The sequence below is a fragment of the Vulpes lagopus genome, chromosome 9 (assembly GCF_018345385.1).
Source record: "Vulpes lagopus strain Blue_001 chromosome 9, ASM1834538v1, whole genome shotgun sequence".
Taxonomy (NCBI): domain Eukaryota; kingdom Metazoa; phylum Chordata; class Mammalia; order Carnivora; family Canidae; genus Vulpes; species Vulpes lagopus.
Window position 1 is genome coordinate 14838903 of NC_054832.1, and position 23248 is coordinate 14862150.

The 23248-nt window shown below is 48.4% G+C and overlaps 1 long non-coding RNA gene across 1 annotated transcript; it reads left to right on the forward strand.

Annotated features, from left to right (window-relative positions):
• The first annotated feature begins 2387 nt into the window (after nucleotides 1–2387).
• LOC121499144 lies at nucleotides 2388–4865 on the forward strand. Its single transcript, XR_005990021.1, has 3 exons — nucleotides 2388–2590; nucleotides 3037–3102; nucleotides 4613–4865. It is a non-coding gene; the product is annotated as an uncharacterized LOC121499144 (long non-coding RNA).
• Nucleotides 4866–23248: the final 18383 nt, after the last annotated feature.

Below are 23248 nucleotides of genomic sequence, written 5' to 3' on the forward strand. Positions count from 1 at the left end.
TAACCCCAAAGATCTTATCCATCTGCTCTGGGTGGAGCCCACTCATGGGTTGGCTTTTTGTTTTTGTTTTTTTTTAATCTCCGCAAAGGAACTCTAATGCCCAGAGTTGAGAACAAAGGGTCAGAGAATGGCCTGTTCCCGGTAGGGAGGATGGTGGCCTCAGTGTCGGCAACACCTGGGATCACCATCTGTCTCGAGCTTCCTAAAACCCAAACAAGCTCAAGCAAAAAGGGGCCTCCGGATCAAGTGGACAGATGTTCCCACAAGATGTTACACCTTGGAGATAAATGGGTAGCTTGGAAATGATGCGGGGCAGAGGGGGCGCCCCAGATATTCTGATTAAATTGGTCTGGGCCAGGGTGGGGCCCCTGTGTCTCTCATACTCATCCCCCCACGTTGACTCTAACATGTACCCAGTTGGGAACCACTGATCGAGCCCTAGACACTCCCTTGTCAGATGAAGAAAACAAGGCTCGGAGAGAAGTGACTCGCCCACGGTCACACAGCATGCTTGCTCCAGAGGCAGAACTATAGCCCCAAGCTCTGGCCAGTGCTATCTTCATGCCGTAGCCCCTCAGAGTTTGCAAAAGCATTTCACATAGGTTACCTACTTGGTCTATACCTTGCCACACTCTGTTGCTTCCTGTCACCATCCTCTCATTTCACAGAACATGAACGTGGGGCCCAAAGAAGGAAAGTCACCTGCCCAGAGCCACACAGTAGGAGACCACATAAGAACTCAGGTCTCCTGACTACAGAGCGGGGATACGGACGGCCACCCCTCTAGATGCCCGAGACCAGCCTTCTACCTGTGAAGGTGCACCAGCGAGTGAGGTTCTCCGGAGCCTCCACCCCATGAGCTGAAGGTTTGTACATCCCCCGGGGACAGGCTGTGCAGAAATCTGGTGGACAGTTGCCAGACACCCTGGAAGCTCTGCTCAGTGATCATCCCTTACCCGCTGCTCTAAACACACTGAACTTTCTTGTTTATAATTAGTGTTTGCATCTATTGCTTCCAAGGTATATTGATGACAAGCCCAGTTTTACCAAAGGGCAGCCTGAAGCTCAGAGACCTTTCAGAACTTTGCCCCAGAACCAAAGCCAGACCCAGACCCAGAACTGGATCTATGGACTCCGAGTCCAATGCCCAGTCCACCTGAGGCCACACCCTGGGGCCTGGGCCTGGGACCACCCGCTTTGTGCCTCGTGGAAGTTTTGCCCTTCTGCCTGGACAGAGGACAGGAGCGCACATAACCAGTGGTCAGGGGCGGGGGTTGGGAGGCGGGAGGGCAGGTGCTCCAGTTTGACCAGTTCTGGTTTCTGGTTACTCGTGGCAGGACGTGGCTAATGCTTTCCACCTTCCTTCTTCTATGCGCTGCTGTGCGGGGAGTCTGCCCTCAGCCCGAGCCGGCCCCCACTGCCGGCCTGGTATTACCCCATTGCCCAGGGGGGGACGCCGAGGCTCAGAGAGGGCACATGGGACCTGCCCCAAGCCACAAAGCTAGGAAACAGCAGAGCTCAGAGTGATACCCTCAGCTTCTGCCCCTGGCTTCGTCTGATTCTTTCCAGGACCCTCAAAGGGACTCGCCAGCAACTGTGGCCAGGGTCATGCAGGGTCATGCGATGTGTATGACAGTCCAGCCTCTTGACCTCTGACTGGGTCCATCCAGTCTCTCATTTCTGGAATGGAGAAGCAGCCGTTTCCTGCTGAAACCTGCTCCGTGTCAAGTCTGGTAGCTCCAGGTGGCCCAGAGGATGCTCGGTGCCAGAGGGAAGAAGTCAAGTGCTGGCTGCCCACTATTTTAGGGCTTGAGGTGTCCAGAGAGCCAGCTCCCCTGCCTGCCCTTCTCACAATGTCCCGAGAGCCAGTTCTACTACCCTCCCGGGTGGATGATGGGACTAGTCATCAAGGGAAGACAGGGAATGTGGATGGCACCACGTCCTAAGGGAGCCAGCACCCAGCAAGGCCAGGCTCGGACATCTCAGGAGTATCAACAGCTAACAAGGGCTGAGCGCTATGTGCCCCACATGGCCCTATGCACTCAAAGCCTGGCATCCATCCGGGCTGTGGGGTCACCAGAGCACTTAGATGCTTGCTGCCTCAGAGACGGGGGGGCCAGAGAATCGCTTGGCTGTGGTCAGAGGGTCTGTGGGGTCCAACCACAGTCCTAACGAACCCAGGCCCTGCCCCCCACGCACCCTTTCCCAATCTCCGTTTTGCAATCAGTTAGCCTGACCCAGTAAACATCCGCAGCCGGAGCAGAACCCATCTTCCTGACCCTTTTCAATGTATTTGAGAAAAGAGCTGGGAGTCTGGGGGGAGGAGTTGCCCCAGCCATCAGACAGGAAGCCAGGAGAAGGCCGCTGGGTATTGGTCGGGCGACACAAAGCCCCAGCCACCTTGCCCAAACTTCCAGACTGGCCCCAAACTCAGGGAAGAAAGGGCATCACCGAAGACGAAAGTGGACAACAAAGGGACATGCCACTCTTGTTGCCATGGTTTTATTTGGAGGAGCAGGAGGGAGGGTGGTTGTATGTCAAAGTTCAGAGAAGTATTTCTCGCTGCCTCCTGCTTGCTGTGCAACCTTAGGTGAGTCTCTAAACATCTCTGAACCATGTTCCCTTCAGGAAGGTAGTAAATAACCCCGGCCCTCCTCCTGCTTGGATCTTCCTCACAGTGCAGCTGAGGAAACTGAGGCACAGACAGGTTCATTACCTCCAACGAATGCTCTATAAGCACCTACCGGGTCTGTGCTCAGGAGATGGGAGACTTTGGGTGAGCCCAGAAATGAGCAAATGATGTGCCCAGAGTGCCAGGTAGGGAGCCACTGGGACCAGACCTGGCTTTGAAGGCCTCTGCCTTCCAGCAACTGTGAGCTCTGAAGAGAAAGCTGCCTAAGCCAGGCTGGAAGCAATCCGTCCGTCCTGTGGGCACCATACCCCTTCCCCATGTCTATCCCAGGCTTGTCCTGCTCGAAGGCATTGACACCTGCCCCTCCATAAAGGCTTAACAAATCCTTGTTTGCATGTGTGCAGGAATGGATTGCAACAAGGGCATACCCAGGAAGGGCATTCCAGGCGGAACAAAGTCGGTCAACAAAGGTATGGAGATGGAAAGCCAGAGCCCGCCTGTGTGGCCTCCGCACAGCTTCTCCGCTTCTCCGTAAGGGTCTCGGGCCCCTTCCCCCAGAGGATGCTACTGCCCTAAAAAGTCAGGGCCATGGCTAAGGCAAAGCGGAGAGATAAGATCATTCAGGGCCTAGGCAAAGTGAAGGAATTACAGGGTTCGGTTGACTGCTGCCTCCCTTGCCCAGTGCCAGTCTTCTTGGGCTGTGAGGAGGAGAGTGATACCTAGAATTCCTGGATATTGATCTAGAAGTTTCTCTGAGCCTGACACCAGGGAATTTACACACATATCACATTACCTTTCTGCCGAAAACCTCACTGAGGTTGGTAGGACTTTTTTTTAAATGATTATTGTTACTAATATGAAAGTAATACATGCTGGTTATTTAAAAAGTTCTAATCAGGAAATGAATAAAATGCCAACTTACAGAGAGAAAGGGCCGGGCCCACACCATCACCACCACCTTCGCCTGATGATGAAAGCAGCAGGTGTATGTGTGTGTGTGTGTGTGTGTGCGTGCTCCTTTGGGCCCTCCTCTCCCCAGCACCATCTCCTGCTCACCCCGACCTGGGGCAGACCCTGATGGTCCCTAACTGGTGCCACAGCACGGCTGCCTCCCTGTGCAGAGCAAGTGGCCCTCTCCCAGCAGCCAGCAGAGCCTTGCGGTTCTGACATTGCTGGAAGCTGTTTTTCCAACAGGGAGTCTCAACCCCTTAGCAAGTCAGGAGACCATGTCAGCGGTTTAGGATTAGCAGTTGTCTATATAAAAGAGAAGATAATAGAAAACCTCATGACTGCCTCATTGGAACTCAGCTATAGCTTTGGCCCAAGGGGAAAACCAAGGCCCAGAGAACAAAAAGGATACCCCAAGGTCACATAGAAGATTAGATCTGGGTCTCTGGGTGAGGACTGCACATCTATTCATTCAGTATTTATCACACACCTTGTTGTTCCAGGCATCAGGGTGGCTTTGGGTCAAATAATCAGGTATTTATCAAGAATGATTAATCCTAAATAATAGCTCTTGAACTATAAAAAATGCACAAAGTGTCTAAAAATGTCAGGTGAAATCAGCCAGAGAGAGAAGGACAAGTCCTGTTTGATCTCACCTCGGTGTGGAAATCTAAAACAAATGAACTCCCGGAAACAGCACAGATTGGTGGTTGCCAGGGTCCGGAGGCGGGGGGAATGGGTGCAGGGGACCAAAAGGTGCAAACTTCCAGTTACGAGAAGAATGGGTTCTGGGGCACTAACGTGCAGCGTGGTGACTACGGCGACCAGCGCCACATGGTACCCCTGAAAGGTGCTAAGAGAGTAACTCTTAAAAGTTCTTACCAAAAAAAAAGAAAAAAGTAACTTTGTGAAGTGACAGATGTACGTAACTGACCTTACCGTGGTGACCAGTTTTGCATGACACCCATCAAACCGTCATGTTGCGTGCCTTGAGCTTACACATCGTTGGATGTCAATCCTATCTCATTAAAGCTGGGAGAGAAGCATTTTGGAAGAGAGGGAGAGACGGGCTGGAAACCAAGAGAAGCCAACCTCTCCAGGTGACAGATGTGGTCAGCTTCACCAAATGCTCCACGCGGCTCTTCTCCTGAGTCATCTGGCCTCTATTCAGACAAGCTATTAAATGCCCTCAATTCTAAGATTCGCTTTTCTCCTTCAAGTTCTGACATTGCGGGAATCAGGGCACCCCTTGCTATCAATATTTGTCCCCACCACGCACACCAACCTTGCCAACAGGTAAATAAAGAAGGACAATCATCATACGGTCTCACTCATACGGCAAATATAAGAAATAGTGAACGGGATTATAAGGAAAAAGGGGGAACAGAGTGGGGGAAATCAGAGAAGGAGACAAACCATGAGAGACTCCTAACTCTGGGAAACAAAGGGTTGCAGAAGGAGAGTGGTGGTGGGGGGGGGGGGGTTGGGGTAACTGGGCGACAGGCACTGAGGAGGGCACCTGATGGGATGAACACTGGGTGTTATACTGTATGTTGGCAAATTGAATTTAAATTTTAAAATGTAGGGATCCCTGGGTGGCACAGCGGTTTGGCGCCTGCCTTTGGCCCAGGGCGCGATCCTGGAGACCCGGGATCGAATCCCACGTCGGGCTCCCGGTGCATGGAGCCTGCTTCTGTCTCTGCCTCTCTCTCTCTCTCTGTGTGTGTGTGTGTGTGTGTGTGTGTGTGTGTGTGACTATCATAAATAAATAAAAATTTAAAAAAAAATTTTTATGTAAAAAAAAAGATAAAAGATAAATAAATAGAGGCTCTTACTAAATCAACACAGCATCTTATACTCAATGGGGGCGGGCGGTGTTTGGGGTGACAACAGGAGAGAAAGGCTCGGGAAGACTCGTGGTGGTCCTCAGGCATCTACTGCGGACCAAGCTCTGCGCTTGAAGCTTCCCCCTTTATCTCACCAAACATCAGGAGCTGGTGGGGGGCAGATTTATAAGGGAAGGAGATCCATTTTTCCAGTTTAGCATGATAAAGGACCAGAGCCTGATTCCTGATAAGCAACAGGCTCTCCAGCTGGAAAAGAGGAAAAGCAAAGTTTCCTTCTGTTTACTTTGCACATCCCTCAGCTCCCATCCGTCCTCCTCCCCGCTTCCGCCACCCCCCCACCCCCGAACATCACCGCAGAAATGACACTCTGGAAAAAAAAAAAGAAAAGAAATGACAGTCTGACCAAATTCAATGTCCTCTCAGAATTTGTAAAAAGCTTTTAACATACATAAACAGAGCAAATGTTTGCCAGTTAGGAGTGTTTACAAGAACTGGGAGACAGATCTTTAAATAGGAGACACAGCACTTGGTTTTCTGAGACGATTCTTTCCAAAGTTTTGCCTCATTTCTGCTTGGCTGACCAAGCCACACTGACTTGCTGCTGGGCTGGGTTTGCTCACATCTCAATTCTGCTATCTTCGACTGGAAGGTTCCCTGGGCTTTGAGCACCTGCAAAGAGTGCAGAGATTCAGGGAAATGAACTGGGTTTGTTTGGATAATTTGTACTCGCCTGCTCTCTATAAAGTACGGTGGGTAGCTTTGTCAATGACGTGCTAATCTTTGGTTCTCTCTTCCTTCTTCCTCCCTTTCTCTCTTTCTTTCTTTTAATAGGTGTGGCCGATTCCAGCCATAGGGAACAGGAAATAAAGCCTAAACTTTCCCCCCTTCAGAGCCAGAAATATGGTGAAACCAAGATCGAGGGTGAAATGGGACTTGCCTGGCCCTTCTCTGGGATCAAAAGCTCCTCAAGGATGTGGCCTTGGCAGTTTTCCCTTTTTTTCTCTACTTCCAAGGGGCTGCATTTCTCTCTTACCTGGGAGGTGCACCTTTTGATCATTATCAAGCCATCTGTCAGCAGCCACTCTACCTGGCCCCAGAGCTTCCCCTCCCCGGAGGCCCATCTCGCCCTCTCCAGCCACGCCAAGATCCTCCTGGAGACGCGGACTGTCACAGGCAGCAGCTGTGAGGATCCTCCTGGAGACAGAGACCGTCACAGGCAGCAGCTATGAGGGACCAGCCACCTCAGGAACTGGCCGGGTCACCTCGGTTTTCCCAGACAGCACATGGATGAGCACACTGAGGGCTGGGTCCCACAGCGCCTTCCCACAAGGACTCCCAGAGCCCGATCCTATCTGCCATCTCCCAGTGAAGCAATCCACATAATTAGCCACATTAATACCCGGCCTGTCTGAGGCCGCCTGTCTCAACCCGGGGCCTGGGCGCCTCCTGCAACGAGAGCTTTAATGATTATTCAGCTCCTTTCCAACCAGCTGAGTGTAGAAAAATGGGGTCTTGCTCTGGGATGGCTGCCGAGCACCTTAGCAGCCAGGGCAGGCTTTTCTAGAAAGCTGCCCCCTATGAGCCAGAAAAGCAATATTTTGACATGGCAGCCAAAAGGCCAAAACAACCCCAGGGCTTCTGGACCTTGCTTTGGCTCTGGACATTTTTTGTTAACCAGCATCTTTTGAGACTTTTTTTTATGGGCAAAGCCCTTTTATAGGGGATACTAAACTGCTCTAAGGAAGGTCCCCTGGTGTCCAATTTCCTACTCTTTCATGACATAAGACACATGTATCGGAACAGACGAATGGAGTGGGTGGGGAGCAGGGCTGATGTCTATGCTGATTGAGCAAGGAGGGAAAAGCTGCCCCTCAAAGGTATCACTATCCCCATTTTAAAGGCTCAGATTTGTTAAGCGGGACCAGGACAGGAATGTTCTAAGAGTACTCTGTGTGGCCTGAAGTGATTTGCTTGACCTCTCTGAACCCTCAATCCTGATAAATCCAGGACTAGCTAAGTCACCACCTTAATTTCTCTGCCAGCCTCAGAGCAGGTAGGTCTGCCTACAGAGACCAGATGGCACCCAGGCTCTCCTGGCCCTTCGAGAATGATGCTGAAAATGGTGCCCACGGCCACTGGACATAGGGAAGGGATGGCTTGGCATTGGGGACAGAGTGTGGGGGGAGGTCATAGGTGATGAGGAACCTTGAAAGGCAGAAAAGGGGGAGGTTTTATAGGTCTTTTATAGGTCTAGGCAACAGAAAAGGCTCTGACATGGAGAAACAGCCAGGGTACGTTTAAGGAAAAGAAAATTAAAAGGAACCTCAGACCTGTGGCTCTGCCTCTCCAAACTCCCAGAACCTTCCTTTTCAGAATTGTCCGCTTGCTAGGAGATGAAGCTTCATTGCTCAGCTATCTGCTCCATTTCTCATGGGGGCCCCGGGTCAGTTCCCAAGATATCAGACATGGGTCGTGGATGACCGCATGGACTCAGTTCGAGCCAGGAAAGATTTGCTGGATACCCTGTCATGGGGTGTCTCTCCCAGCTGTACCCATCTCCCCTCGACCTTCTGTCTTTCAAAGCCCATTCCAAACACTACCCCTGGCAATCCTCCAATCCTCCACCCCGCATAGAAGCATGGGCTAGCGGCTCTGCTGTTCAGATCCAGGCGCTACCATTTGGGAGCTATGCACCTCAGTTTCCTAGTCTGTAAAATGGGGAGTAAAACAAAGGTTCGTGGTGAGAATTCAGTAAGTCTAATAGGCATACCATCTCGAGAATAACACCTCACACTCACACCTCATAAGTACCGCCACAGCATGAGCAATGGCTAATTATTGCGTGTGCTTTTCTTTTATTCCCTCTTCTGGGAATCACTGCATTTCTGCATTAGCATAACGCCCTTTCCAGAAGGTGCCAGAAAAGATGCGTTAAGCCACAGATGTGACTTGAATGGGAAAGCCAGAGGCAGCGTTGCATAGAGGTTTGTGCGTGGGTCTCGGAGCCCCACAGCCTGCGTGTGATTTCCAGCTCTGCAGCTGACAAAGGGTGGCTTTGGCAAGTGACCTAGCCTCGGTTCCCTTACCTGTAACATAGAGATTAAAATAGCTCCCACCCAAAAGGATTTCTGTGCAAGTAAGCAAGGTTAGGCCCCCGAAGACTTCATGGGAAGGCCGGGCCCGGGGCCCAGGGAGGGGTGCTCTTGCTCCCGTTTGCACACACACTTGCACTCTGAGGGCTCAGCACCCCGGGCTGGTGCTACTGGGAAGAAAATGAAGAAAGAGGCCAGTGGGGATGACTTCTCCATCCCCCCAACACCCAGACAAAAATCTCCTTCCCTCAGTCAGCCAGGTAGCTGTGGGAGGGGTAGCCTTAGTGTACGGAGGACAAAAGTCCTTGCGCTGCCAAGGACTCTGTGTGTGGCCTTGGGCAGGTCACCGCATATTCCCAAACCACAGTCGCTGGTAAAAGGCTCCACCAATTAAGTCATTCACATAATTAGACTACCTGGGCCTGCCCCAAAGGAAATAGCCAGAGAAGTTCCTGAAGCCTTGGTCACTCTACAAGCATGTATTGATCACTACTGTGTCCCGCCCTGGGCTGGATGCTGGACATGCGGGGCCGCCCGGGGGGCCTTCTAGAAGTTCCCAATCTTGGACACCGGGGTGGCTCAGTGGTTGAGCATCTGCCTTTGGCTCAGGTCATGATCCTGGGGTCCTGGGATCGAGTCCCACACTGGGGTCCCTACAGGGAGCCTGCTTCTCTCTCTGCCTGTGTCTCTGCCTCTTCGTGTCTCTCGTGAATAAATAAATAAAACCTTTTAAAAAAAAAAAAAGTTCCACTGAGGATGCTGAGAGGCCAACACACATGGAGTACTTGCTGCAGAAGGGCACTAAGCGAGGAGCCACTCAGACATAACTCCCACTGGCAGGAACTCAAGCATGGGACATACCTCTCTTTCCTCCTGGCTACCTCTCTCTGTGCTGAGTACGATGGCCATCATGGCCATTTTACAGCTGCGGACACTGAGGCTCAGAGTCACAGAGCTAATCAACTGCTCCAAGAGAGGGGAGCACAAAGGAGCACCCTAGCAGGAGCAGAGAGGGTTTGTTCAGGAGAGAAGGCTTCCTGGAGGAGGTGATGTCTGCATCTTAAAAAGTAAGGAGTCAGCAAAGGGGCAGATGTACACAAAGAAGGAACAGCAGGGGCCAGAGCCAGGGGAACAAAGAGGCCACAAACAATACAAAAGGGATATGCAAACGTAGAGCACGAAGATAGAGATCAGGGGGCTAAAGGCTCTGCTGCCGAGCTAAGAAGTGGGGGGGGGGGGGTTATGCAGAAGGCCATGAGGGCCCATGGGAGGGTTGTAAACTAGAGAAAAACAGGATCGGATTTATAATTGTGGAAGCTCTGCTCACCGGCCCCCACCAACATCCAGGCTTCCTCCGACTCCCATCCCCAAGAGAGAGTCCGCAGGAGGCCAGGGGCACCTCTCAGTGAAGGGCCCCGTTCCTTTATGCCGCCGTGGCCAGCCCATTCCTTTGACTCCACGCCACACACTGGCCAAGCTGCTTTATCTCTCAGAACCACAATTTCTTCATCTGCATCATAAGGTAACAGCAGCCCTGTGGTTGCTCTTACGAGCAGCAGCCTGGGATTGCATCTGTAAATGCCTTACTCTGGCGCCCAGCCCGTTGGACACGCTCCATCAAGGAGGTTCCTTCCCTTCTTTCCCTGAGATGCATCCCGCTTATTCCTCAGCTGAAAGTAAGCAATTCATAGGCATCAATCCATGATCGATGGATCGGTTGGACCCTTATTATTTTCCACATGGAGTAGTTTTGACTACTCAGGAGCAACCCTGAAGACCTCTGACATGCAGTGGTTTGGAATTTAGCTGGAGGCCTGGCTTCAGATGGCAGAAGCAATAAAGCAATAAAGATGAGCAAGTCTTCTAGCTAGTGAGAGAGTCTCATCATATGATTCAGGTGGACACTGAGCTCCCATCACAAAGAGGCCCCAAAATGCAATGGTTTACCCGATACTGAGGTTCTCTTTCATGAGACAGACCCAGATGAGCCATCCAGGTCATCGATGAGGCTCTGCTCCACATGGTCATTCAGGGACCAGGTTCCCACATCTGGTTTCTTCACCATTCCCTGGGCTGGAATATCATTGCTGTCTGCATGCCAGAAGTTGTGCTACTATCACGCCTGGCTTCCAGTTGTCAGAACAAGGGAGAAGATTTGCCCAATGACGGAAGTCTCAGCCCTGCAGGTGGCACACATAACTCCCACTGGCAAGAACTCAGGCATGGGGCATGCCTAACTGCTGAGACGTTGAGAATGCAGTCTAAGTGTCCATCCACAAGCCCAGCTACAACTCTGAAAATAAGAAAAGTAGAAGACTGGATTTTTGGTAACCAACTCGCAGGTAACAACTGCCTCAGTGGCTGCCATCAACCATCCACAGGATACGAGACTTTTTTTTTTTTTTAAGATTTTATTTATTTATTCATGAGAGACACACACAGAGAGAGAGGGAGGCAGACACACAAGCAGAAGGAGAAGCAGGCTCCATGCAGGGAGCCTGACGTGGGACTCGATCCTGGGACTCCAGGATCACACCCTGGGGGAAAGGCATGTGCTAAACCACTGAGCCATCCAGGGATCCCGGATACGAGACTTTGTTGTAAGTCACCATAGATGGTTCTCAGATACATTTGATTGACCCAACACGGGGGTTCACAATCTGGGGGACTCGATGGGCCATTAGGCAGAGTATGTTCTTTCCAGTTCGGCCACAGAGCTCACCGCTCCCAATTTCTATAACGCCGGCCAAATTGGCATAGTTGTCTCATATTCTTGGCCACTGTAGGCATTTGAACCTGGAGCCCTTGTTCTATAATATCACTTATAGTAATAATTACTGAGGCTGGGAAATATTATTGAAAAATTATGCCTGAGATGCATCCCAACCATCTTACCACCTACCACATTCTATTACATGTCGTATCTTTTTTATTCCTATTTGCTTTTTATTTCCATCTCCTGTTCACCAAACTCATGCTCTTCTCTTCATCCTTAGCACACGGCTAAACTAGACTATATTTTCCAGCCTCCCCTGCAGTGAGATGTGACCATGTGACTGAGTTGTCTCCAGTGCAGTATGAATAGAGGTGATGCTGAAGCCTGTCCCATAAAACCTCCATGAAGTCTTTAACAACTGGTTGAATGGGTGGCTGAAATGAGCCCCAGGGTGACCTTAAAAGCTATGTATTTAAGATGGCAAAGCCACTGAAAGCCAATATCCCCGAATGACTGCATGGAGCACAGTCCCCACCAACCTGGAACCATCTTAGACTGTTATGTAACAGAAAACACCTTTCCTTTTTTTTCTTTTTTTAAGATTTTATTTATTTATTCATGAGAGACACACACACACACACAGAGAGAGAGAGAGAGAGAGAGAGAGAGAGAGAGAGGCAGAGACGAGGCAGAGGGAGAAGCAGGCTCCATGCAGGGAGCCCAATGTGGGACTCAATCCCGACACTCTGGGATCACACCCTGAGCTGAAGGCAGACACTCAACTGCTGAGCCACCCAGGCATCCCACAATCATATTTCTTGATCCATTATACATTTGGGGTCTATTTGTTACAGCAGCTAGTCTACCCTAACCAACACACTCCATTTTATAAATACAGCAACAGACACATTGAGAGGTCAAGACAACTGTTCCTTGTCACAAGGATAATATGTGGGACTTGGATTCAAACCCACTGATCCCAAAGCCTAGGCTCAAAATAATTCTTGTGACTTATTTTTTAGGCAGGTTTATTAAGGTATTAGTTACAGCAATAAAATTGATCCTTTTAAGAGCAATGTTTCCTAACTTTTGATGAATGCAGTCATGTACCCCTCTGCATGATCAAGATATAGAACATTTCTGTCATCTCCGGAAAGGTCTCCTGTGCTTTTAGGCAGCCCCTGGCAACCACTGACCTGACTTCTGTCTCTATACTTTTAGAATCACATAGTATGTGTATATGGCCTTTCAGGTCTGGCTTCTTTCACTAAACATAATGATTTTTTGCGGGGATCCCTGGGTGGCACAGCAGTTTAGCGCCTGCCTTTGGCCCAGGGCGCGATCCTGGAGACCCGGGATCGAGTCCCACGTCGGGCTCCCAGTGCATGGAGCCTGCTTCTCCCTCTGCCTATGTCTCTGCCTCTCTCTCTCTCACTGTGTGCCTATCATAAATAAATTTAAAAATTTTTTTTAAATTAAAAAAATAATAAAAAATAAACATAATGTTTTTTTTAAGTTTTTTGTTTGTTTGTTTTTGAGAGAGAGAGAAAGAGAATGTGAACAGGGTAGAAGGGGGAGAAGGGCAGAGAGAAGGAAAGAGAATCCTTAAGCAAACTCCCCATTAAGTACAGAGCCTGACATGGGGCTCGATCCCAGGACCCTGACATGATCTGAGCCAAAATCAAGAGTTGGACACTCAACTGACTGAGCCATCCAGGTGCCCCACTAAGCATAATAATTTTAAGATTCACTCATGTTATTGCATATATCAGTACTTATTTTTTTTCTGAGTAGTATTCCAGTGCATGAAGTTACCATTATTTATTTGTCCGTTCACTAGCTGATGAACATCTGGGTTGGCTCCAGGCTGGAGCTATTACAAGTAAAGTTGCTATAAACATTCACATGCAGGTATATGTGTGGACTTCTATTTTCATTTCTCTAGGGATTGATGGGTCATACAGAAAGTATATGTTTAACCTGACAAAAAAAACTGCAACTGTTTTCCAAAGTAGTCTCCGAGATTTTGGCAGCGTCAAAAGTGAAAAATGAAACCTTTGTCATGACCAAAAATCCAAACCAAAGACTTTGAAGACTAGGAAGACAGTGTTGAAAGGTGTCTACAAGGTGCTGTGGCTCCAAAAGCAATACAAGCGCATCCCTAGAAGGAATAAGCTTTAGTATTATGCCACCATCAAATTCTCCCAACCGCGAAGTTGCCATGATGATCAAGTCACACTGGTGTTCATCATGGACACCAAGGTCAACAAACACCAGGTCAAACAGGCGTGAAGAAGCTCTGCAACCTTGACTGGCCAAAGCCAGTACTCTAACCAGTCCTCATGGTGAAAAGGCACATATTTGATCCATGACTATAAGACTTTGGGTGTTGCCAAAAAATTGAGACCATTTAAACTGAGCCCAGTTGGCTAATTCTAAATATATTAACCTTTTTTTCTATCTTTTTTTTTAAGATTCTATGTATTTATTTATTTGAGAGAGGGAGATAGAGCACAAGGCGGGTGGGGCAGTGGGGAGATGCAGGCTCCCCACTGACAGGAAGCCTGATGTGGAGCTTGATCCCAAGATGCTGGGATCATGACCTGAGCTGAAGGTAGATGCTCAATTGACTGAGCCATCCCGACGCCCCTTTTTTTTACCATCTTAAAAAAAAAAGTAGTTATCCCATTCTGTCTTCCCCTCAGCAATGTGCATGAGTTCTACTTGCTCTGAATCCTCCCCAGTAGTTGGCATTATCAGCCTTTTTAATTTTAGTCATTCCAGTGGCTATGTACTAATATCCCACTATGATTTTAATTTACATTTTTCTGATGACTGATAACACCAAGCATCTTTTCACAGACTTATTGGCCATTCATATATATTCTCTGGTAGTGTTTATTAAAAAAAAAAATCTTTTGACCATTTCTTACTTGAATTGTTTATCTTGCAAATATTTCCTCCCCGCTTACGGCTTGACGTCTTACTTCCTTAACAGTGTCTTCCCAAAAGCATTAAGTTTTCGTTTTGGCGAAATAAAATTAATCATTTTTTTCTTTTGTGGTTTGAGTTTGTTGTGCTGTCGTTTTATCTTTTAATGATTTAGAATTGTGTTTATGCCTCGCCTAGAGAGAGCTTTCTTTGCGGGATGACACTGGATGATTTTAGGTTTCATTTACACATCAGCATTACTTTGGCGGGGGGTTTACATTTGGGGCATAGTGACTTTTTGAAATTTCTGTTGATGTCAAGGGTCACCAAATGAGAAAGAGAAAAGTAAGGCAATTTGAAAAGGCAGCTCAGAAGTTTTGTGAGCCCGAGACTCTCTTGGCAGAAGCCTGCTGCAAAAAATAACAGAGGAAGGAGTCTTGCCAAATGAGTAGGAGAATGTGACAGACAAGATCCATGGGCCTGGCACTAGTCATCTTAAACCTGTGGACAGGCCAACCCCCAACCTGGGCTTGTCCAAGAGAAAACTATTCTACTGCTTAACTGGACTCCCACAAGGGCCATTTATTGCCTCCCATGTTGGGCAGACTTTCATAACCAAAGCACAAAGCTCCTTGCAAATGGCTCTTCCTTCCCCCGTGGTTACAACCAGCCAGGTAATTCTGGAACAATCTGACTCCCAGCTTCCCAGGAAAGGACAAGAGTAGATCACATATTTTCCATGGCTTTCTCGGTGTCCCGCTGGCCTTGGGGCTCACTGGTGCCAGCCCGAGGTATTTCAGGGTTGACATCGCATGATATTACATGGCTGCTAACACCCAAGCCTCCAACTGCTGACCCAGTCTAATTCGAGACCGTGTCCGTGCCTGCTGCTGGTTTATGGGCCCATTCTGCAGCTCCAAGATGACATAAAAGGTCACCTGGTCTGGAGTAATTGGATTTAAAAGGCCATCCATCCAAATCTGGATTTTTCCAGAGAGAGCTACCTGGTATCATGAGAAGAGTGCTTTCACGTTGGTGTCAGGAAGCTTGAGCTTAATTAAAGCCTGGCCACACCACTTCTTAGCTGTGTGACCAACAATCATTCTACCTCTCTGGTCCTCCGTTTCCCCATCTATAAACCAGGGATTAATAAAATAACAAAGCGGTACATGGGATGACACAAAAAGTGCCCTACACAGGTAGTCCCTGGCATATAGTGAGGCTCTCACGCAGGCACCTTTCCTCTTCTTCTACCTACAAATAGTTTGAGAGCAAGTCCATGAAGTAAACAGCTGGGGTTAATGTGGGCATGCACAGGTTTCTCAACATCTGTGCATCTCAACTTCCATGTTGGCAGAGAATGCTCTGAACCAGAGAGACCTGGAGCTGGAACTCTCCATCTGGACAACATCACCAAACGGAATTAGAAGCAATCGTTCAGCTGGAGCGAGAAAAAAAAGAGTGGACACAGTGGACACACCAGCTTTCAAGGGTCAGCTGGAGAGAGGAGATGACAGCTGAGGACCACAAAGGGTGGCTTTGGTGACCAGGAGAATGGGGACACCACAAAGAGGACCAAGGAAGAGAAGATCCAGCACACGGTCAGGGCGCTTGGCTTTGGGGAGGTCTAGTATCTCAGGATAAGTGATGGGAGATGAAGGTGGTGGAAACTCTGAGGTAGTCAGGTGCATGAGCTCAGCGTACAGGGACAGAAAAAGGACAACAGTTCAAAAGCTAAAGCCAGTGGGGTCAAGTGATAATGTCAAGACAGGGAAGATCTTGGCACGTTAATACATTGCTGGAAGAAAAGGAGTCAGGACAGTGACGGAGAACCATCAGGAACCAGGATTTTTGCTGGATCCTTGCATGGAAGCCAATGTCCCTGCCACAGTGGTGTTTGGTACAGTCTTTTGCAGGGGCTGTTGGATGAGCTTGCACAACTTTGACTCATGAGTGATAGCAAGCGAGGTCAGGGAGGTAAACAGCTCTAGTGAGCGTGTGACACAGCGCTGGCCCCGGAGGGGATCAGGCAATGCACAGGACTCCTCCTGATGTCCCAGCCTCTAGCAGTGCCCTCAGAGCAGGGGATCGGAGAGTTGGAGAATCACTACAGGGGCCACATGATTCTCAAAGAAGAGTGAGGATGAAGGCCAGTCAGGAGGGTGGGTACTCTCTCATTTCTCTCCTAGGACCCGTGAAACACCACAGGGGCCCAGGAGGGGCAGCAGCATCAGGAGAGGAGCAGAGATCCTAAGACCAGAGCGAAAAGCTGGACTCCCCCCCCCCCCCAGGGTTCCACAGCCACAGTGGCTTTGATGGTACCTGTCTTGTCCTTTGTGAAGTGCTTTCACTGACATTATCTGAATTTGGGAAGAATCGGTCCCATTTTTACCGAATTGAGAAACCATTTCTGAAAAGTTCAGTGGCCTGTTCAAAGTCATGCAGCTGGGGATGGCAGGACTGGGACCAAGCCCCCCATTTCTGTGATTCATGGCCCATCCCCCCACCCAGGGAACTTCTGAAATCAACCCAAGCAAACCCAAGCTTCTTAAGCACCTTGCGTGCTAGGTGCCGCGCAAAGGCACAAACAACAAATTTCCTGAGTGGTAGAGGAGTTGGCTCTTGGCCCAGCTCCCACCCCACATTTCTTTGTCACTACAGAATTCCTATTTCACTTGGGGGAACAATATACCTTTGGACTAACCAGACGTGACAATCCTGCTTCCCAGTGTCCTCACAACTCAGGGGTCGTAACATGACCCAGTTCCGGCCAATGAGCTCTAAGGAGCAATTTGCCAGGTGGGGTTTCTGGGAAGATCTGCTTTCTTGATAAAAATGGACAGACTCAGCTATCTCTCCCAGTCCTTCTGCTTCACTATGCTCCTTCCCCTGCCTTGCTTGTGACCTGAGCCCTGGGGATTCACTTATGACCCAAGGCCTGGGGATGGTGACCGTGCATTCTGTAATCATGAGCCCACCAAGATATAGAAAATGAAAAAGGCGAAAAGCTCACCTCTCTGGCAGCACCATGGAGCACTGAACGAATGCCAGCACCCACCCACCTCCAGACTTCGAGCCTTGTAAGAAAAGAAAGCCCATCTATTTGCCCCAGCCACCATCACCAGACACTTAATTGCCTGCAGATAAATATATTCCTAATTCACAAACAAGCCCACTCCAGGAAGGAGGCAAGCCCTGAAGCTAAAATCAATAATCCAATTCAATTATATATTTGTGTATTTACTGATCCCTAGGTACAATGGTTAATTTTATGTGTCAGGTTGATTGGGCCACAGATATTTGGTCAAATATTATTCTGGCTGTTTCCTTGAGGATGTTTTCAGAAGAAATTAATGTGTAACAAACTAAAGCAGATTGCCCTTCCTAATGTGGTGGGCCTCACCCAACCAGTTGAAGGCCTGAACAGAACAAAGCATTGATCATCTCCTAATACAAGGAAATTCCTCCTGCTTGGCTGCCTTCATCAGACAACAACTTTTTTCCTGCTTTCGAACTCAAACTGATACATTAGCTCTTTTTGGGTCTCAAGCCTGCCAGTCTTTGGACAGGCACCATCCCATCTACTCTGCTGGTTCTCAAGACTCTGGACTCAGGGGATCCCTGGGTGGCGCAGCGGTTTGGCGCCTGCCTTTGGCCCAGGGCGCGATCCTGGAGACCCGGGATCGAATCCCACGTCGGGCTCCCGGTGCATGGAGCCTGCTTCTTCCTCCGCCTGTGTCTCTGCCTCTCTCTCTCTCTCTGTGACTATCATAAATAAATAAAAAAATTTAAAAAAAAAAAAAAAAGACTCTGGACTCAGGCTAGAACAGCGTCATCAGCTTTCCTGGTTCTCCAGCTTGCCAACTGCAGATCTAGGAACTTGTCATCCTCCATAATCATGTGAGCCAAATCCAATAAATAAAAGATAGATAGATGATAGATAGGTAGGTAGATAGATAGATAGATAGATAGATAGATAGATAATAGAATAATAGATCAATTCTATTGGTTCTGTTTCTCTGGAAAACCATGGTTAATCTCAGCTCCTTTATTTCCTACACCAAACTGTATATAAGTGGTAAGAGCAGCTATATTCATATTAGCCCAGAAATGGAAAATAACTCATATGTCCATCAACAGGGGATAGAGAAACAAATTGTGTTCTATCCATACGATGAAATTCTACGAAGGCAATAAAAAGGAGCCACTGCTAGTATACACAAGAACATGGATAAATCTTAATCTTACACCCAATGGACAAAGCCAGATGCAAAAGACCACTTATTATATGATTCCATTTATACGGAACTCTAAAAAAAGGTGGATCTGATGTCTAGTGGCTGAGAGCATATCAGTGGTAGCTGGGACCGGACACGAGAATGCTGGGGTGATAGAAGTGTGTTTCATGGCATCGTTATGGTGGTAGTTACATGGGTGTATACATTTGTGAAACTCATCAAACTGTATACTTAAAATGGATGCATTTTATTTAGGTAAATTTCACCTCATTAAAATTGAAAATGCAAAAAAAAAAAACATATATTTTTTATTTTGAAGTGAGTCACAGAGGTGGCTATACTCCAAGTATATATAAAGAAAGAAATGAAGGAAAGAAATACTGACCATAAGATGAAGCCAGGAGGAAGTCAACTCACCAAGCTCACGTGAATCACTCGACTGTGAGAAGCTGCGAATCCGGGCTGAGCTTTCCGGTAGGCAAAGCAGAAAAGGAAAAAGAAAAAGAAAAAGAAAAAGAAAAAGAAAAAGAAAAAGAAAAAAAGGTTCACGGGCTTTCCTGTGTCCATAAGAGAACATCACAGTGCTCATAAAATAAAGTTGCATCACAGAGAGATGGTGGCTTGGAAGTGTCATGGGAACAGAAGAGAAGGAAGTGACTAATGTTGTTTGGGAAAACCAGGAAATGCTCCAGAGGTGAGGGTAGGGAAAAGAAATAGCTAATGCTGGCTGTTTGGGGAGTGTGGATGTACGAGGAGTGGCACTGGGCTCCTGAATGGGAAACAATCAGCTTAACTCATTTCCTAGATGCCCTTCAACTCCAAAGAGGTCGTGGTCTCAGGAAGCAGGAAGAAGGCTGGGGCGGGGGCCTGTGTCTCTGCAGGGCCAAGGGGAAGAACAGTTGCCCCAGAGCCAGGGGAGGAATGTCATTTCTTTACCCACCAGTTTGCCACGATCCATCCATACCAGGGTCAGACCCCTTCTGGACTTGGTCTGGAAGGCCTTCTTCCCCCGGTCAACACTGCCCCTGGAGGGGTGGAAGGGGTCCCCAGAGAGCATAGCTCTGCTGGAGAGGAGGGGAGCATTACTAGGCCACACAGAGCACTTCAGGGTTTTAGCCACCACTCTGGCTGGATCGTGCTCAATTATCAGCTGTGGGTCGTCCCTGCCCACACGGATGACCTCTCCTCCCAGCTGTGTTCCGCAGTCCGAGTCATGCCTGATTATCACCAGCTAATGAGAATTCCTGGCCTTGGTCAACTGCCCACACTCAGGAATTTGCTATTCATGAGAAATGTCAACTTTACGAAAACGAGTCCTGTGTGTCAGCTCTTTTTCCCACATTCAGGGTTTACAGCTGACAGGATTTCGTTTCACATGATTTGCTGATGGGGAAGAGGCCGTAATCCAGGAAACTGCTCTGACAAATCATCCCTGGGCCAGCAGAGCATTCTGGAACATTCTTTTTATTTGCCCTCTTAGAAGCCATCTGGAAAGGGAAACCTTGGGATTTAAACGAGGCTAGAGGGGAAGACATGACACCTAAAGGGATAGGAGGGCTGTACCATCAGGACACCCGCCCCACGTCCCTTTCTGCCGGGGTGGGTACACGCAGAACAGCCCCCACTCAGAGAGGGAAGCTCAGACTTCAATGCAAATCCCAGTACCCGGCAGGGACGAGAGCTGCTCCTCAGCACTAGGACATTCCACGAGGTGACCTTACTTCTCATTCATTCATAGGTTTGAAACTACAAAGTCATCGCTACCGAAGACGACAACCTGCTTTCTGACACTGGGCGGTCGATGGGGACCATTCAACAAAGCACCAGCCCCTCAGACAGCACACCTGTTCCACGCCTGGCCACGTGATTTTCTTCTTTTTCCCCTAATCTGACTCCTGGAGTAACAGAGGACTGATTTCCTAAGTGCTAACAAGGCCCACCTGTAGACCTCCAGGAGGGGCTGTCCAGAGGAGACATGTGCTAGGCCACGAGGCTGGGAAGGGCTACTCCATTGGGGGACCTTCCTTAAACGCAGAAACCCTGGATTGTAGGATGTCTGACGTGATCATTCTGGATGGAGCAAAACACAGGAAATACTAAAGCTGTACAAACAGAGAGAACAGGAGGGCTGGGCTCCCACCGGCCCCTGCCCCGCCCCCACGCCCAAGCAGTGCCAGGTCTCCCCAAGGGCCCATCCGGCCCCTGCCAGGTCCCCAAAGAACAGGAGCTATCAGAGTCAACCATACCCCGACCAATGCGTTTGTATGGCACCTCACGGTCGACTAGGGCTCTCCACCCAGAAAAAGGCCCCAAGTCACACAGTTAGTCGAGGGGGAAATGCCTGATGGCCAACAGCTTGGGCTTTGCAGTCAGGAATCTCTCTGAAATCTTAGCCGGCTGCCTTCAGCTTGCTCACTCGCTGGCTCCTTGGAGCTCCCTTCCTCTTCTGCAGGATGGAGCGCCTTCCGGGAACAAGGTCCCAGGGCCACCCTGCCAGGCGTCACAGCTCAACCAGCTTGCCTGTTGAAGGACTCTCGGAAGGTTATTTAATCTCTCTGTGCCTTAACTTTCCCCATCCATAAAATGGGAAGGACAGTGGTACCCACCACGCACACGACGTGGGTAACGCTCACAAACAAACGTGGAGAGAAAGAAGCCAGACGCAAAGGCCCACACTGGATGATTCATTTATTTGATGTTCAAAAACAGTCCAACTGCTTAATGAGTCTGGGGTTTTCTTGTAGGGTGCTGAAAACGCTTTGGAACTAGACAGAGGTGATGGTTGCATAACACTGAGAATGTACTAAATACCACTGCACTGTTTATTTTAAAACAGTTAAGGAGGTGGGGGTGGTGCCTGACTGGCTCAGTCAGTAGAGTGTGCGACTCTTGATCTCAGGGTTGTGAGTTCAAGCCTCATCTTGGGTGTAGAGATTACTTAGCAATAAAAACCTTTAAAAATAAACAAACAAATAAAATGGTTAATTTTGTTATGCGACTCTCACCTTAATAAAATTTTATTTATTTACTTACTTACTTATTCAATGGGCCAAACTCACATGCAGGCTAGAAGTCAAAAGAGTGGTTACTTGAGGTTGGGAGAAGATGGTAATAATTGGGAGGGGGCACAAGAGATGGGAGATGGGAGGGGCCTTCTGCGAGATGCTCTGTATCTTAATCTAGGTGGTGGGTGGTCAAGTGAGTAAAAACTAATCCAGTTCCATGCTTGAGACTTACACACTTGGAGGGTTGTTGTAATAACAAAATGAGGTAATCCATCGCCAGCTCTTATTTTTTTTAAAGATTTTATTTATTTTTTTTTTCATGACAGACACGGAGAGAGAAGCAGAGACATGGGCAGAGGGAGAAGCAGGCTCCATGCAGGGAGCCGGATGTGGGACCCAATCCCGGGACTTTGGGATCACGACCTGAGCTGAAGGCAGACGTCCAACCATTGAGCCACCCAGGCATCCCAATGGCAAGCTCTTTAAATCAGCCCTGGCACATAAGTGCTCAATATTCTTTCTTTCTTTTTTTTTTTTTTTAAGATTCATTTATTTTGAGAGAGAGAGAAAGTGTATGTGCACAAGCAGGGGAGGAGCAGAGGGAGAGAGAGAGAATCCACAAGCAGACTCCCCTCTGAGCGTGGAACCCAAGGTAGAGCTCAATCCTAGGACCCTGAGATCATGACCTGAGCTGAAATCAAGAGTTGGATGCTTGCCAACTGAGCCACCCAGGTGCCCCAGTGCTTCCTATTCTATCTGTATGAGGAGATAGATGTTAGCTGAGCCTATCGTGGTGATCACTTCACAGTATATAGAAGTTAAACTATCGTGCTATATGCCTTAAACTTATGCACTGATGTAAGTAAAGTATTTCTCAATAAAACTAGGAAAAAATTAAAACAAGTGACATAAAATAAGAATATTATAATTATCTCAAAAATAAATGCTCAATAATTAGTAATAATCATTAGTATGATTATTATCTCATACTGTTTAGAGGCTTGAATGAGACAATGCACATAGACATTTAGTATAGGAGCTGCCTTTTCATAAATATCCCCCAAATAGAGGCAATTTTCATGAATATTAAACTAGGCCCAAACCTTCGAGCTCAAGATTCAAAGCACTTTGCAAAGCACCACCCTGCCCACTCAAGAGGTTTGTTTCACATAAGTGTCGGGGCAAAGAGCCAAGGATTTAAGGATTAGAGGTTGGTAAAACATAGCACAGCCTCCGGATTAGCTGGGTTACCTCCCACAGGCCAGCCTGGGTACAGAGCAAACCATTTACCCTCACATAGGCAGAATTTGAAAGGGAAAAGTCTGGGGAAAGACTGTCCTTGCTAAAATCTGCTGACAGGTGGAACCCATCCCAACAATTATTATGCTCCTTTTTTTTTTCCTTAAGATTTTATTTATTTGAGAGAGAGAGAGTGCAAGCAGAGGGAGGGGCAGAGGGAGAAGGAGAAGCTGACTCCCTACTGAATGAAGAGCCTGATACGGGACTTGATCTCAGGACCCTGATATCATGACCTGAGCCGAAGTCAGACATCCAACCAACTAAGCCACCCAGGTGTCCCTAATGTCTCCTTTATAGGGCAACGTACATTGCCCAACTACATTTGGTTGGCAAGCTTCACATAAACCAAAAAGAATGGACTCCTCTCTGTTGGATCACACTGTCCCAGGGACATACTCACTTCCCTGGGACTTATGAGCCCTGTGTCCACCACCTTTCCGGCTTAGTTTAGCTCCCAGAACATCACAGAGAATTAACAGATACGTGAGGATTGGAGGGAGAGAGTGAGGGGCTCCCTGGTGGGGCAGACCCTTGAGAACA